General features: G+C 41.3%; 1 protein-coding gene across 11 annotated transcripts in view; it reads left to right on the top strand.

Moving 5' to 3' along the window:
• The window catches only part of LOC116463124 (uronyl 2-sulfotransferase), a 442,893-nt gene that overhangs the window by 96,251 nt on the left and 330,726 nt on the right, over positions 1-15,916 (top strand). The gene's annotated exons all lie outside the window — the stretch shown is intronic.

The raw sequence follows: 15,916 nt of genomic DNA, 5'->3' as shown, positions 1-15,916 counted from the left end.
GGCCATGAGCACTACAGTGTGGAGGCCACCGGCTGACTTTGTTGAGGAAAATGGGGTCCAGCCTGTAGAAGGGACCTAGGGAGTAAAGAGCCCGAGGGAAGGTGGTGAGGAGTTTTCCCATCTGCACATCCCTCCCTCTGTGGTTATCCCAGCAAAGTGAGAATATTATTTAAACCACGTACTGCTTTATTTTGCTGGAGTATTTGATATGTTTAAAAAGTGTCAGACCATTTCCTCAGTAGGCATATGCTTGCACTTAGCCTTAATTCCTACCCTTGGAGAAGGCAAATACAGTGTGGCCCTCGTCTGTGTATTTTAAGAGGTTTCTTATAACAGGCCTAGTCTGTGGCGAGCCTAGTGAGTAGTACTTAGTGGGTTTACAAACCACTCTGTTGCGGTGATGACATACTCTGTGTGGTTCTGGGAGCTAAATAAAACACCGGAAATAGATATTAAATAAAATAAAGAACATGCCTATGTAATTATTGCCAGAAATGAAATTTTGCAACCCTAAATTTGAATGTGGTCTAGGCACCTGAAGATTCCTGTAGATAAACAAACATCATTTCCCAGATTAAAATTTCAGGAAAGCAATGTCTATCAAATGTCTTATTTGGGTAAAATATTTTGAAAATGTTTTGACTGATCATAGGGGGAATGGGAAGCAGATGGTAAGTGAGACAGGTGCCCCTAAAGTCCACATCCCCTTCTGAATGGCTCCATTTCCTGTTACATAAGACAGCAAAGGCCACTGGCCCAGGCCAATGTCACTTATGTTCTACTAGGGGACTTTTGGCCAGCTCAGAAGATATTGGTCCTTACTGTGGAATTGTTTTGTGATTTTAAAATATAGATCTCTTTAAACTCTGAAAATATATATTTTTAAGAGGATTAGTTTTTTAAATGGCAGTGATCCAATCAATATGATTGCAGTTTGAGCTTAAGGGGCACTATTCTCACTCAAGTCTTTGGATTTTTCTGTAGCCTTTCCCAAAAGTGAGCTAATGTTTTCAAGTGTCTGTTACTTACTTTGGTTTTGTCTGGTTAAAATACACAGGTTGTCTCATTTAATCACAAAGATAACTCTGTTAGGCATTTTGCAGGTAAGAAAATTGAGGCTATAAGAGGTGAAGTAATTTGCAGAACCAAATTCCAGACCCAGCTCTGTCTACCTAAAACTACGTCATCTCCCTCAAACACCTCACTAGCCATGCTCCAATGCAAATGGGCCTAGCAAGTTCAAATACATTTGTAATTTGCCTAGGTTTTCCATTCAGCTGAAGTTAACCACACTTCCAGTATAATCCAGATATTTATGGTTTATTTTTGTGTTTTGTTTTTTTTTTCTCCCATTTACAGCACTTAGCACAATGTTCTGCATAGAGCACATACTTAATGAATACTTGCTGAATTAATTCATTTCAGATACGTTGAGCCCCATGAAAGCTCCTTAATTTAGAAGGCTCAGAGTAACTTTGGTTAAAAAGGTTCATGGATGGATCCTCTCCACCCTTTTGTTCACCTGGTAAAATACTATTTCAAGGACTAGTTTATACCATCATCTCCTTTAGGTAGCTTTCTCTGACCCACTTTGTCACTGAGGCAGAATTGTTTCCTCATCTCTGTATGACTTAGCACAGTTTATGTACTTCCATGTCATTTTTTTAAAAGTAAGAATGAAAATAACATTTATTATGCAGTGTGCTAGACATTAAAATAAGTACTCTACACATTTTGTCTCTTTAATCCTCAAAACAGCCCTGGGAGGTAAAGCTGTTGTCCTGTCCTATGTTACAAGCAAGGAAAGTGGGGCTTAAAGAGAACAAGTTACTTGCCCCAGGTCTTACAGTTAGTGAATTTCAAAGATGCAGTAGGAACCCAGTTCTCGCCTGTTTTCAATATATTCTTTTCTTATTAAGATAAAATTTGCAGTAATGTGCACATATCTTACATGTACAGTTTGATGAGTTTTGATAATACACACATCTGCTTAACCGTTGATCCAGTCAAGATATAGAACATGTCCACTGATCAGAAAGTTACCTCATTCCCCTTCCCTGTCTGCCCCAGCCACTCAGGATTAGGACTGCCTATTCTTTATTTAAATCAATTAATTTATTTCTTATTTTATTTTATTTTTTCTCTCAGTTGAATTTTATTTTATTTTTTTCTTGCTTTTATTTTAGATACAGGGGTACGTGTGTAGGATTGTTACATGGGTATATTGGACCCAAGTAGTGAGCATAGTACTAGTTTTGCAACCCACGCTCCTCTCCTTTCCTGCCCCTCTAGTGGGTTGCAGTGTGTATTGTTCTCATGTTTATATCCATGTGTGCTTAGTGGTTAGCTCCCACTTACAGGTGAGAACATGTGGCATTTGGTTTTCTGTTCCTGTGCTAATTCACTTGGGATTATGGCCTCCAGCTTTGCTGCAAAGAACATGGTTTCATTGGTTTTTTTTTTAATGGCTGCATAGTATTCCATGGTGTATGTGTACCACATAGTCTTATTTTATTTTATTATTATACTTTAAGTTTTAGGGTACATGTGCACAACGTGCAGGTTTGTTACATATGTATACATGTGCCATGTTGATTTCCTGCACCCATTAACTCGTCATTGAGCATTAGGTATATCTCCTAATGCTATCCCTCCCCCCTCCCCCCACCCCACAACAGTCCCCGGTGTGTGATGTTCCCCTTCCTGTGTCCATGTGTTCTCATTGTTCAATTCCCACCTATGAGTGAGAACATGTGGTGTTTGGTTTTTTTGTCTTTGTGATAGTTTGCTGAGAATGATGGTTTCCAGCTTCATCCATGTCCCTACAAAGGACATGAACTCATCATTTTTTATGGCTGCATAGTATTCCATGGTATATATGTGCCACATTTTCTTAATCCAGTCTGTCATTGTTGGACATTTAGGTTGGTTCCAAGTCTTTGCTATTGTGAATAGTGCTGCAATAAACATACGTGTGCATGTGTCTTTGTAGCAGCATGATTTATAATCCTTTGGGTATATACCCAGTAATGGGATGGCTTGGTCAAATGTTATTTCTAGGTCTAGATCCCTGAGGAATCGCCACACTGATTTCCACAATGGTCGAACTAGTTTACAGTCCCACCAAGTGTAAAAGTGTTCCTATTTCTCCACATCCTCTCCAGCACCTGTTGTTTCCTGACTTTTTAATGATAGCCATTCTAACTGGTGTGAGATGGTACCACATAGTCTTGATCCAATCCACCACTGATGGGCACCTAGGTTGATTCCATATCTTTGCTATTGTGAATATCATGGTGATTAACATAAGAGTGCATGTGTCTTTTTTGGTATAATGATCTGTGTTCCTTCGGGTATATAACCAGTAATGTGTTTTGCTGGGTCGAGTGGTAGTTCTGTTTTAAGTTCTTTGAGAAATCTCCAAACTTGTTCCACAGTTTGGAACTACCTGAACTAATTTACATTCCCACCAACAGTGTATATGTGTTTCTGTTTCTCTGCAGCCTCATAGGTCTGCTTGTTCTTGAACTTCGTAGAAATTGAACTCTAGAGTATGTATTCTTTTTTCTCTTTCATGTCTTTTACTCAAAATAATATTTTTGAGATTCATCCGTGTTGTGATATGTAAAGATAATCCACCACATCAGTGGTTCATTGATTTTTATTGCTGAGCATTGTTCCATTTCATGAATATATCACAGTTTATTTATTCATTGTCCTATTTTTGGGCATTTGGATGGTTTCCAGTTTGGGGCTATTGTGAATAAGGCCACTATGAATATTCTTCATCTATGTACAAGAATGTACAAAAATATTTTTGAGGACATATGCTTTCATTTCTGTTGGGTAAATACTTAACTGTGTAATCCCTGGGTCATAGAGTAGAAACATATTTAACTTTATAAGCAGCTGCCAATTTTCCAAAGTGTCTGTATGATGCTACACTCCCACTAACAATGTATGAGTGTTCTAATTCATATCTTTCCCAATATTTAAAAAGTTTTATGCTACTTTAAAATAGTCCTCTTTCCCATTTGACTTTGAGCCTGTCAAGGTCAGGAAACATATACCATTCATTTCTGCATCCACCATGCTTAGCTCAGTGTATGGTGCAATAAATATGATGCACAAGAAACTATAGTTTGAGAATTGTAAAAACAGTTGTCAAAGTCCCTTTCAGCAGTGACAATCTGGAAGCCTAACCATGTGCCATGGGGCATGCAGGTAGTTTTACACTGAAAAGACTTTGGATAGTTGCCTTCAGAGGGTAGCAGCCTTTCAAAGGTGAAGTGTCGGATTGGTGATCTCCAGAAGGAAGTGAGTGACCAGCCAGGCATGGGCTCTCCTGAGTGAGGCAGGCTGGTGAGTCCCACTATGTGCTGGGAGGCTATGCTTCAGCAATAGGTCCATCTGACATGCACAGTCCACTTGGATATCAGTGGAAGCCATAATGTCTTAGCTTGTCGACCTCTGACCTGCTATCTTTTAGGATGATGTTTTAGTTATCTGTAGCAATATGACAATATGAGAAGGCACTTAGCAGCTTAAAGCAACACCTTATTCATTGCAACACATACTTATCTCCAGGTTCCTGTGGGCCAGGAGTCTGGCATAACTTAACAGAGTCTTCTGCTTCACAAGGCTACAGTCAAAGTGTCAGCTGGGGCTGTGGGTGAGTCAAAGCTTGACTGGGGAAGGAGCTGCTAGCAAACTCAAGTGGTTGTTATAGGATTCAAGTCAACGTGGGCTGGTGGATTGTGGGCCTCAGTTGCCTGCTGAATGTTGGCCAGGGGCTGCCCAAGGTTCCTTGCTGTTATAAATTTGTGTAATATAGTTGCTGCCTCAGCATTCATTTTCAGGCCTGACATAAGATGTTTGAAACCCAGTCACTCCCTGTCACCTTTGGCCCAGTTAAAATTTCCCCTCGTTGCGTGGTTGTTTGTAATTTGGCCTCCTTATTCCTTACACAAGGACATGAATACCAGGAGGTGGGGAGAACTGGGAGGTTCTCTTGGAGTCTGTCACGGATGGTCCATTAAAATTCTTTTTAAAAAGTGGAAGTAATACAAATACTGTGAGGAAAATAGTTGTTTTGACCCAAAGAGAGTATTACATTTTTTACTGTTCTAATGAATAGTTTCAGGGGCTCCAGCTTTATCTCCAACACAGAGAGCCTGTTCTGGGTAAATTATCTGTATTTCATGTTCACTGGCACAGAAGATTGATTGGAAAACATGAAGTGATTTCTGGATAAATACTCATCAGTGGGTTCATTCAGTGCAGATGAATTGAGTCTTTTCTACAATCTCCCACTGGACAGAGCTTTTGCTTTGAAATTTGCCATGGGTTAAAGAGATTGGCAGAGTGACCCCCTATAACCTAAGTGTAGGAAGCCAAATTTTTTTGTCAGCAAATTTGCATATCTGGAATGGAATGATTGGCCCTGACCAGACACAGAAAAACATGTTAGGGCCATATGAAACTAACTTGTCATACCTGTTGAGAGAATCTTTTTAAGAAGTAAGTCACATGTATGAGAAACAGAGCAAACAAAATATTTTACTTGTTAGGAGATACCTGGAAGATGTTCAGGCTTTAACACTTAGCTTTGGTGAGTTTAGACAGTCAAGGAAGACAGCAGAGTCTTGTTCTGCCCTGACCATGGTATAGTTACTCTATGCATTCTTGGTTGTTAAAAAAAAATTCAATGTTTTTCCCCCAAATTTGAACCAAGCACAAAGGCTTATTTTCAGTTATAAAAAACATGATTAAGGCTGGGCGTGGTGGCTCATGCCAGTAATCCCAGCACTTTGGGAGGCCGAGGTGGGCAGATCATGAGGTTAAGAGATCGAGACCATCCTGGCTAACATGGTGAAACCCTGTCTCTACTGAGAATACAAAAATTAGCTGGGTGTGGTGACGTGCGCCTGTAGTCCCAGCTACTCAGGAGGCCTTGGCAGGAGAATCACTTGAACCTGGGAGGTGGAGGTTGCAGTGAGCCGAGATCACATCATTGCACTCCAGCCTGGTGACAGAGCGAGACTCCGTCTCAAAAAAAAAAAAAAAAAAAAAAAAATGATTACACTATTCTAATAGGTTTGAAAGTTTTGAGAAACTTTCAAACTCTGTTTCTTATACACAGAGAGAGAGAGACATATGACAAGAAATTGATTACAGGAATTGGCTCACACATTTAAGGAGGCTGCAAAGTTTCCATAGGCTCTCTTCGAGCTGGATAACCAAGGGGGACCAGTAGTGTGGCTCAGTCCAAGTCAGAAGGCCCAAGAACCAAGGAAGTTAATGCTGTTACTTTCAGTTTGAGGCCAAAGACCCTAGAGCCCTAGGGCCCACTGGTACAAGTCCTAGAGTCCAAAGGCCAAAGAACCTGGAGTCCTCATGTCCAAGGGCAGGAGCAGAAGGGTGTCCTGGCTCTGCAAGAGAGACAAGTTGCCTTTCCTCCTCCTTTTTGTTCTGTTCAGGCTCTGGATGAGTGGGCGGTGCCTGCTCTTGTTGAGGGTGGATCTTCCCCAGTCAGTTCACCCACTTACATGCCAGTCTCCTCTGAAAACACCCTCAAGGTCACACAGGAAGCAGTGCTTCACCAAGTCATCCAGGCATCCCTCATTCCAATCAAGTTGACGCCTAAAATTAACCATTGTAGCCATAGAGCTGAATGTAAAAATTTAAAAATTCATCTCCTTCATAAGCTGCATAAACCTCTTTCTTTGAGTATAAGAATTAATCATCCCAATGAAGTAGAAAATAGTATATTTATGTCGTCTAGTTGAAAAAGGCAATATTAATAGACATTTGGAAACTCCTTTTGCCACATTTCGAATTTATTCCAGGCAGTTTACCTTGAGAAAAAAATGCCTCTTTTGATGGATGCTGTATTAGTCTGTTCGCACACTCCTATAAGGACAAGCTCGAGACTGGGTCATTTTTAAAGGAAAGAGATTTAATTGACTCACCGTTCTGCAAGGCTGGGGAGGCCTCAGGAAACTACAGTCATGGTGGAAGGTGCCTTTTTACAGGGCAGCAGGAGAGAGAATGAGTGCTGAGCAAAAGGGGAAGCACCTTATAAAACCATCAGATCTCGTGAGAACTCACTCACTGTCATGAGAACAGCATGGGGAAAACCACCCCCATGATTCAATAACCTCCACCTCGTCCTGCGCTTGACACCTGGGGATTATTACAATTCAAAGTGAGATTTGGGTGGGGACACAGAGCCAAACCATATCAGATGCAGACGGGACAAAGAGCAATTTTATTTTAGTTACAACATAATAATGGTGTTATATAGTGTATAACTATAGTTATATAGTTACATATATATATAGTTATACAGTGCTTATTGCTTATTATGTGCCAGATACTGTTCTATGTGGTATATGTGTGTGTGCTGGGGATATATACCCACTCTATGATATATACTAATTCTCACCTTGCTGGTTCCCTGGTTAATGAGCTAAATAAATATTTGATGCCTACCCACTTTATATTTCTATGAGTGTAGTGTTTTCACTTTTTGAAAATTATTCTTTAGTCAATTCTGTGATATAGGTACTATTATTATTCCAATTGTATGGAGAGGCACATGAGACACAGAGAAGTTGAGTAGCTTCCCAGAGCTTCATAGCAGCCCACGGTGGAGCCAGCATTTGAGTGCCAGCAGCCTGGACCAGCGTCTGCTCTTAACTATCATGCTACACCCAGTCTTGAAGAATTTATTTTCTTTGCATGTGTAGGCCATAGCCACCCTTCTGACACTAAAGAAACAGAATCGGCCAGAGTCCAAGACAAACCAGCACATTTCATCTACGGAGAACAAACTAACCAAAAAGCATGCTTGCTCCAGCCTGGCCCAAGCATCTGGGTTAGGACAACCAATCTAAGAAAGCCCACACTTCACTATTTTAAAGAAAATAAATGCTTGGCAATAATGGCCTCATTATGATTCTGAAGAGCAACATAAAATGCTTCCCAGATGAGTTAGAAAACAGCACCAAAAGTTGCAGGAATGGATGGAGGTCTTTAAGTGTCTCAATGGGCAACTGGAAGTGCAGCCTCCAGGTTGACATATGGGATTACAGAGGAACAAGAAGGGAAAAATGATGGAAAGAGATGAGCAGTTTCTGAAGTGTGGTTGTGGTATGACTGATGTCGTGGACTCTACACTGATACCTGCCCTCACCATGATTCCCGTTGTCCCAACTCGGATGAGGCCTTCAACAGAGCTGCATTTAGAAGCCAGAGAAGATTTTCCCATTGTATCATCTGTGGTCTTTCTATTGGCAACTCTCATGGGATTCCTTGGCTGGAGGGTAGAGCAAAGCGTCAGAACCCCTAGGCTCTGCCTTTGAAACTCCCCATATCATTCAGAATGGGCTTTAAATGGCATCTATGCCATTCCAAAACTCACCCTTGTGAAGCTAATGGCTCAGGACTTCCTGCTCTTGTTTGGAGGTGGTGTCAGTAGGGGCAGAGGAAGGCTCAGCCAGTCCTTGTGGACCCGGTAGCCAGGCTCGCTCCTGCTCCTGGACGTTTTGAGCAACAAACGGTTATTGTCGTGGATTTTTAGCATCCCTCATCCCTGATATGTAGCCTCGGGACAGACTAGCCAGCTGGATTTACTTTAAAGAGTATGTATAATATAGTTGTATACACACACATATATATATACATACACATTTATGTATAGTTTTTACTGATAATAAAAGGAAACGTTGCCAATATAAAAGCAATTTGGACATCACAAAAAATTATAAAGCAAAAAATTCAAATCTTGAACTAGAAAAAACAAGGTAGAAAATTCGTTTAAATCCAGCCACTCACAGATACTGCTTTATTTACTAAAAAGGGAACATTAGCATTTTAAATACCTTTTCATGCAAATCTCTATGCATATATACATATAATGTATATCTCTATGCATACAGATATAACTGTATGAGAATGTAACAATGCTAAGCAGACTGTTGGCAAACTTTTCTGCTCAGCCAGGTGACCTTTATGGTCAATCAATGCTGATGTCAATCACCATTTTAGCCCATAGAAATAAGAAGAATGTTGTGACTGGGCTTTCCTGTGGTGAGGTGATGGCTGGGAATAGAATGATCAGAACATCTGGGTTTGTGCAGTTTTTCCTGAACCTTTGGAGACTTTATATGTACATGGGGACGAGGGAGTCACTAAAGCCGAGGGGAGCCCTCCAGCTCACTGCTCCGACAACTTAGAGGGCAAGTGCCGAAACAGAAGTGGCTGGTGTTGACCGCATGTTTACCGTGGCTGCCAACTGAGGGGCTGCCCCTGATGAGGCCGAGTGAGTGAGGCCCACACTGCATGTGGCTGGGAAAGGTTTCAAACGATGACTTCTTACCTTTGTTCAAACCAGATGCAAGGAATCCGAGGATGATGTCTGGGTACTGATTTAATTAGCAGCAAAAGGGATTAAGCAAACCAGCAATCATGCTCTTTCATCTCTGTCCAGAAAGGGCGTTTTTACCTGCACCCACGGTTGTGAATCTGTGACTGATGCCAGTGTTGTCATTAAGAAAGGACCTCAAGCAAAGCAGAGTCGGGAACATTTTGTGTTTAAAATGTTTAGAAACAAACATGGACAGAGCCCACTGATTTTTCCTCTGGGAAAAAGAGACAGTCACTGTAAATAGACAAATTACACTGAATCTATCGGAAACATATGTTGCGTTTGGCTAAATGCTAATCTCTTATTTGCCCTCCTGCTGCCAAGGCCTGTGCTGCGTGCCCTGGATCTGGATGTGTGTTTAAACGATTATAGTTCAGGAAAAGAGCCTAGGCCTGTTCATGTTCCATTGAGGCTCCTGTTCTCAGACGTACTGATTTTCAATCTGGAGATTTTACTGAAATATATATTACAGTCTCTCACCATGCAAGCCAAGTCTGTTTTTACTCTATCCATTTGTATGGAGAAATATCATAATCCTCAGAGATCTGGAGCATAGGAGATTGCTTTGAGGGCCTGTAGGGTAGGAGCTGCCTAGTGAACTGTTCACTTTGCCTGGAATGTGTTTCTCTCTTGCCAATCCCCACCTTTATCACTTAATTCCTATTTATCTTTTTTATTGAAGCTCAGGTAGCATCTTCCCTAGGAATCCTTTGCTGACCGCCCTGAGCCTTAGTTGGTTATTCCTCCACTGGGCTTCCCTATCTGCCCACTGCTTTCCTATCTCCAAACCTCCCCAGGCTGTAAGGTCTGTGAGGGTCAGAACCCCCCAACCCCCATCTGTTATGCCCAGCACCGAGGACAGTGCCTGTCACATGACTTTAGTAAATACCTGTTGAATGAATGAGGACACCTGTCTTTTCTTTCTCTTTTAAAATTCTGGGGTACATGTGCAGGACATGCAGGTTTGTTACATAGGTAAACGTGTGCCATGGTGGTTTGCTGCACCTATCAACCCATCACTTAGGTATTAAGCCCCACATGCGTTAGCTATTTTTCCTGATGCTCTCCCTCCCTCCCCCAACAGGCCCCTGTGTGTGTGTGTGTTCCCCTCCCTGTGTCCATATGTTCTCACTGTTCAGCTCCACTTACAAGTGAGAACATGTGGTGGTTGGTTTTCTGTGCCTGTGTTCCTTTGCTGAGGATAATGGCTTCCAGCTTCATCCATGTCCCTGCAAAGGACATGATCTTGTTCCTTTTTATGGCTGCATAGTATTCCATGGTGTATATGTACCACATTTTCTTTATCCAGTCTGTCATTGATGGGCATTTGGGTTGATTCCATGTCTTTGCTATTGTGAATAGTGCTGCCATGAATATACATGTACAGGTATCTTTATAATAGAATGACTTATATTCCTTTGGGTGTATACCCAGTAAAGGGATCACTGGGTCAAATAGTATTTCTGGTTATAGGTCTCTGAGGAATCGTCACACCGTCTTCCACAATGGTTGAACTAATTTACATTCCCACCAACCGTGTAAAAGCATTCCTGTTTCTCCCCAACCTCACCAGTGTCTGTTGTTTCTTGACTTTTTAATAATCGCGATTCTGACTGATGTGAGATGGTATCTCATTGTGTTTTTGATTTGTATTTCTCTAATGATCAGTGATGTTGAGCTTTTTTTCATATGTTTGGTTGGCCACATGTATGTCTTCTTTTGAGAAGTGTCTGTTCATGTCCTTTGCCCACTTTTTAATGGGGTTGTTTGTTTTTCTTAAAGGCATTTGTTCCTCAATAGGGGACTCCTGTACTCCAAGTAACACTTTCTGCGCCCAGAGCCATTTCCCAAACCCCTGCATACCCAAAATACTGGGGTGATATTTTAGATTTCCAGTCCTCTAGATACATAAGGACAAAAATGTGCAACCTTTTGCATCATATAACAAACGTCTTTCTTTCTTCCCTAACAGATATCACACATGATTAAGTCTGACAGCTAGTGTCAGGTAGTTGATAGAAAAACAAACAAAAAGGTTTTTTAAATAAAAAAGCAAGCCTGTGGGTCTTCAGAATAAGATCACTTTGATTCAATTATAAAAATATGACTTAGAAACATTGCAGTGAGCATTCCCAAATACAGCTCCTCTGCTACCGTCTGTCCTGGAGCTGCGCACCTGTCCCTGTACTGCTGCACCCACGCTGTAGGAGCTTGGAATTGGGGCATGGACTTGTTCATTGTGAGCGCACAGAATGTGGACATGATTCTGAATGTGTGGCTGTGTTGGAACTTGCCCAATCTATTTCAAGATGATAAATTACATACTTCCGGAAAGGCTATTCTATTTTCCCCACAGAAGATCTTAGCTACTCTTTGTCTTCTCCTTTTATAGAACTGAAAATTTAATTTTGTCTAAATGTGCTTTTCTTCATATTTACTTACATTCTCAGCATTACAGTATACTGTCTACAGAAACACAGTCCTAGTTTTTCATTTTAGGAAAAGGTGATTCATTATGGAACAAATCTTAATTTTAATATTACCATGCTTTGGTAGAAGTCAGTGTTGGAAAACTCTAGAAAGTATTGCATTGGAATAAAAATATCAGGTGGGGGAAGGAGCAAGGATAGCTGGGGGAGGGCTGAGCTTCTATTTCCTGATTAATTGAAGTTAATATGTAGATGGGGTGAGATCATGGTGTAATACACAAAACTTGGGTGAAGAGGGTAGAAATTAAAGGTAGGAAAACATTTTAGAAGCCTGTGTTGCTGAAATATTTTTGCATTGTAGTGGATATTAATTATTCCAATGTTAATTCTTCGCTAGTGGTCTGTGTTAGTCCATTTTCACGCTACTGATAAAGACATACCCGAGACTGGGCAATTTACAAAAGAAAGAGGTTTAATGGATGTAGGGTTCCACATAGCTGGGGAGGCCTCACAATTACGGTGGAAGGCAAGGAGGATCAAGTCACATCTTAAGTGGATGCCAGCAAGCAAAGAGAGAGAGCTTGTACAGGGGAACTCTGTCTTTTTAAAACCATCAGATCTCGCGAGACGTATTCACTATCACGAGAACAGCACGAGAAAGACCCGCCCCCATGATTTATTTACCTCCCACTGGGTCTCTCCCATGACACGTGGGAACTGTGGGAGTTACTATTCAAGATGAGATTTAATGGGGACACAGCCAAACCATATCAGGGTCTTTCCCGGTTTTTACACAGTGTGCTTCAAACAGTCATTCCTTTGCAGCCTACTTGCCTCGCCAGGGATTTGTTGTCTTCTCTCATAGTGCTCTAACAATTTCCTTTTATTCTCAGATCACTGCCCTTTCTCACCAGGGGAGGATTCACCCACAGAAAGCAGGCAGTGGGCTGTCTTAGCTAAAGAAATACCCACTTCTGGTGAAGGCCAGGTGAGGAAGGCCAGTGGGAACAGACGAGAGAGAAGGAACAAGCTCTCTGCTGAGAAGGTCACTGTTCCCAGGGAGAGGGACTTATTTGGAACCTGAAAGCCAGATAACTAAGAAAATTAAATGGCAGTTTCCAATCAGAGTAAAAAAGGATCCAAGGAAGGTGGGGATGAGTTTCTGGAAGTGGTTTTGGCAGAAGGCAGTTTCATCTTTCCATGCATATGCACACAGATAGAAATCTGCATTTTTTCACCTGAGTTTTGCTCACTAATGTTCATAATATTAATACTTCAGGAGAAAAAGGAGACCCTTACGATGAGATTCGCTAGAAAGCTGAGCAAGACATGTATCCTGGAGTGCGGCCACGGGTACCACTGCAGATGCTGGGCGATACAATTTGTGTTGTGTAAATTATACACACTTGAGCTGGCAGGAACTAGGGCAGCACCTGGACCTGACAAAAAAGTCAATTGATAGATGACACATTTCCTCCTTTGTATGTTGGTGATCAATTCTAACTTTTTACAACCTAGTCAAATTGCTTGCAGCTGAAAAATATGGCGTTTTGTTTTGTTTTGTTTCGTTTTGAGACGGAGTTTCACTCTGTCACCCAGGCTGGAGTGCAGTAACGCGATCTCAGCTCACTACAACCTCCACCTCCTGGGTTCAAGCGATTCTCCCGCCTCAGCCTCCCAAGTAGCTGGGATTACAGGTGCGTGCCACCATACTGGGCTAATTTTTGTAGTTTTTAGTAGAGACAGGGTTTCACCATCTTGGCCAGGCTGGCCTTGAACTTCTGACCTTGTGATCCACCTGCCTTGGCCTCCCAAAGTGCTGGCATTACAGGCGTGAGCCACTGTGCCTGGCCGAAAAATATGTTTTGGTTAATATTATGTAAGGTAAATAGGGGAAACATTCACAAAGATGATTCATGCTAAAACAAAACCAGAACCACATCCATCAGCATAACGTTGTGCAATAAAATGTTATATATCAAAGTACGCATCTACTAAGTCCTATTCATCGGAGACCGCCACAGGTGATAACGTATGTGCAGAGGTGCCGCCAACCTAGCATGTCCTGCATAGTGACTTTTCCCTTAGTCAATAAAGGCCGGTGACTAGGCGGTAGCTACCTCTCGAAGAGATGGGACTAGGGTTGTGGGGCAGGCTTTCCCATGTAATCTCTTGTGGGATGTCAGAGATGATCTGGGTAAATCACGTGTTTATGCATGAGTTATTTGCCTTAGTAAGGAAGGCTGCCTTTGAACTGACTAGAATAGAAAAATGACAGGTATAAACTTGCCCTAAGTTACATTTCAGGTTGGTCTTCATACCAAAGCTTATGGAGAATTGGGATCTAAACTGTATTACTGTGATTGAATCCCAGACTTTCTCTTTTTTTCCTCCTTTTTTGAGGAGGAAAATCAGAGATAACATTTTAGAATAAATAATTTCTTATAGCTGAATTACTTAATACTGGCAATGAGAGCTTTGTGATATATGTATTACCTTATATAATAAATTACATATATTATTACATATATTTATTACATGTATTACTTGTATATACATAATATATAAAATATATGCCTATTATATATAATTTAAAGAAGGGAATGAATGTAGGTGTAGTAGTATGTCATCTTAGAATTTTTTGGGCTTTTCATCATTTTTATGAGGAAGTCAATTAACAACATCTTGAAATTGTTAAACACATTCAGTGAATAGAACTTGGCTTCAACTGTGAATTTTCACCCACAAGCTCTGCAACAAATTGTAAGGATGCTCTAAGGAGAGCCGCAGCTACTGTCATGGTCAGAGCCCCCTAAGCACACACATACACACCAAGCTGATTCTACCTGTCATTCTCATGACTATACTGTTTCCCACTGTAAATGTGTATTCCTTTTATCACAACTGAGTTGAGTATAGCCGTCCTTTAAGGCACAGCGAATGTATTACTTCCACTGTAAGTTCTGCCAACATTATCTCTACTCCTTCCCGTGAATGTACGGTCAATTAACATAACTTGGTAAGTATATCTAACTTACCAAGGGCAGAACTTAGAGCACAGACTGTATTTGCACCATGACATTAGATACTTGGTTATAGTCATCTTACCTCCAATTCTGCATATGAGGAAATGAGACTCAGAAAAGCTGAGTGGCTTGACCGATACTGTAGAGCTTATTCATGGTGAAAATTCTAGGTGGTCTTGAAGTGCTCTTACCCCTTATGAAATTTCCCAGATGTGAGGCAGATGTTGCAGTGAGCCGAGATCATGCCACTGCACTCCAGCCTGGAAGACAGAGTGAGTCTCCATTTCAAAAAAAAAAAAAAATTCCCAGATGTTTGAGGAGGAAGAAGCATGGCAAGTGCTTCTCCACCTTTGTTTATTTTTTCTGTCTGATCCAGGTCTGGGTGGCTAGTGGTTGAGAAACCACAGGATAGTGGTTTCTCCTGTCAGTGAATAGGAATCATTAGGCAAAAAACAACACTTGGGCAAAAATGAAAAAACATCCAAGTATGTGTTGATTGCAAAGAGTGTGTTTACTTGTAGCAACATTATAGAATATATTGTGTAATGCAAACATACACACTGCCTTCTAAGACTGTGAAAGCATTTTTGTATTAGTCAGTGTTCTGTAGAGGGACAGAACTAATAGGCTAGATGTATGTATGAAGGGAGTTTATTAAGGAGTATTGACTCACGCGATCACAAGGTGAAGTGCCACAACAGGCCGTCTGAGGAACAAGGAAGCCAATCCAAGTCCCAAAACCTCAAAAGTAAGGAAGCCTACAGTACAGCCTTCAGTCTGTGGCCAAAGGTCTGAGAGTCCCTGGAAAATCACTGATGTAACAAGAGTCCAAAAGCTGAAGAACTTTGGTCTGATGTTCGAGGGCAGGAAGTATCCAGCATGGGAGAAAGATGGAGAAAGCTGATTTGATGGTGCCCACCCAGATAGAGGGTGGGTCTGCCTCTCCAGTCCACTGACTCAAATGGCAACACCCTCACAGACATATCCAGGAACAACACTTTGCATCTTTCTTTTTTTTTTTCAATTATACT

The sequence above is a fragment of the Hylobates moloch genome, unplaced genomic scaffold, assembly GCF_009828535.3.
Source record: "Hylobates moloch isolate HMO894 unplaced genomic scaffold, HMol_V3 SCAFFOLD_26, whole genome shotgun sequence".
NCBI classification, from domain to species: Eukaryota; Metazoa; Chordata; class Mammalia; order Primates; family Hylobatidae; genus Hylobates; species Hylobates moloch.
The sequence above is the reverse complement of the archived record's forward strand: the minus strand, read 5'-3'. Positions and strand labels throughout refer to the sequence as shown.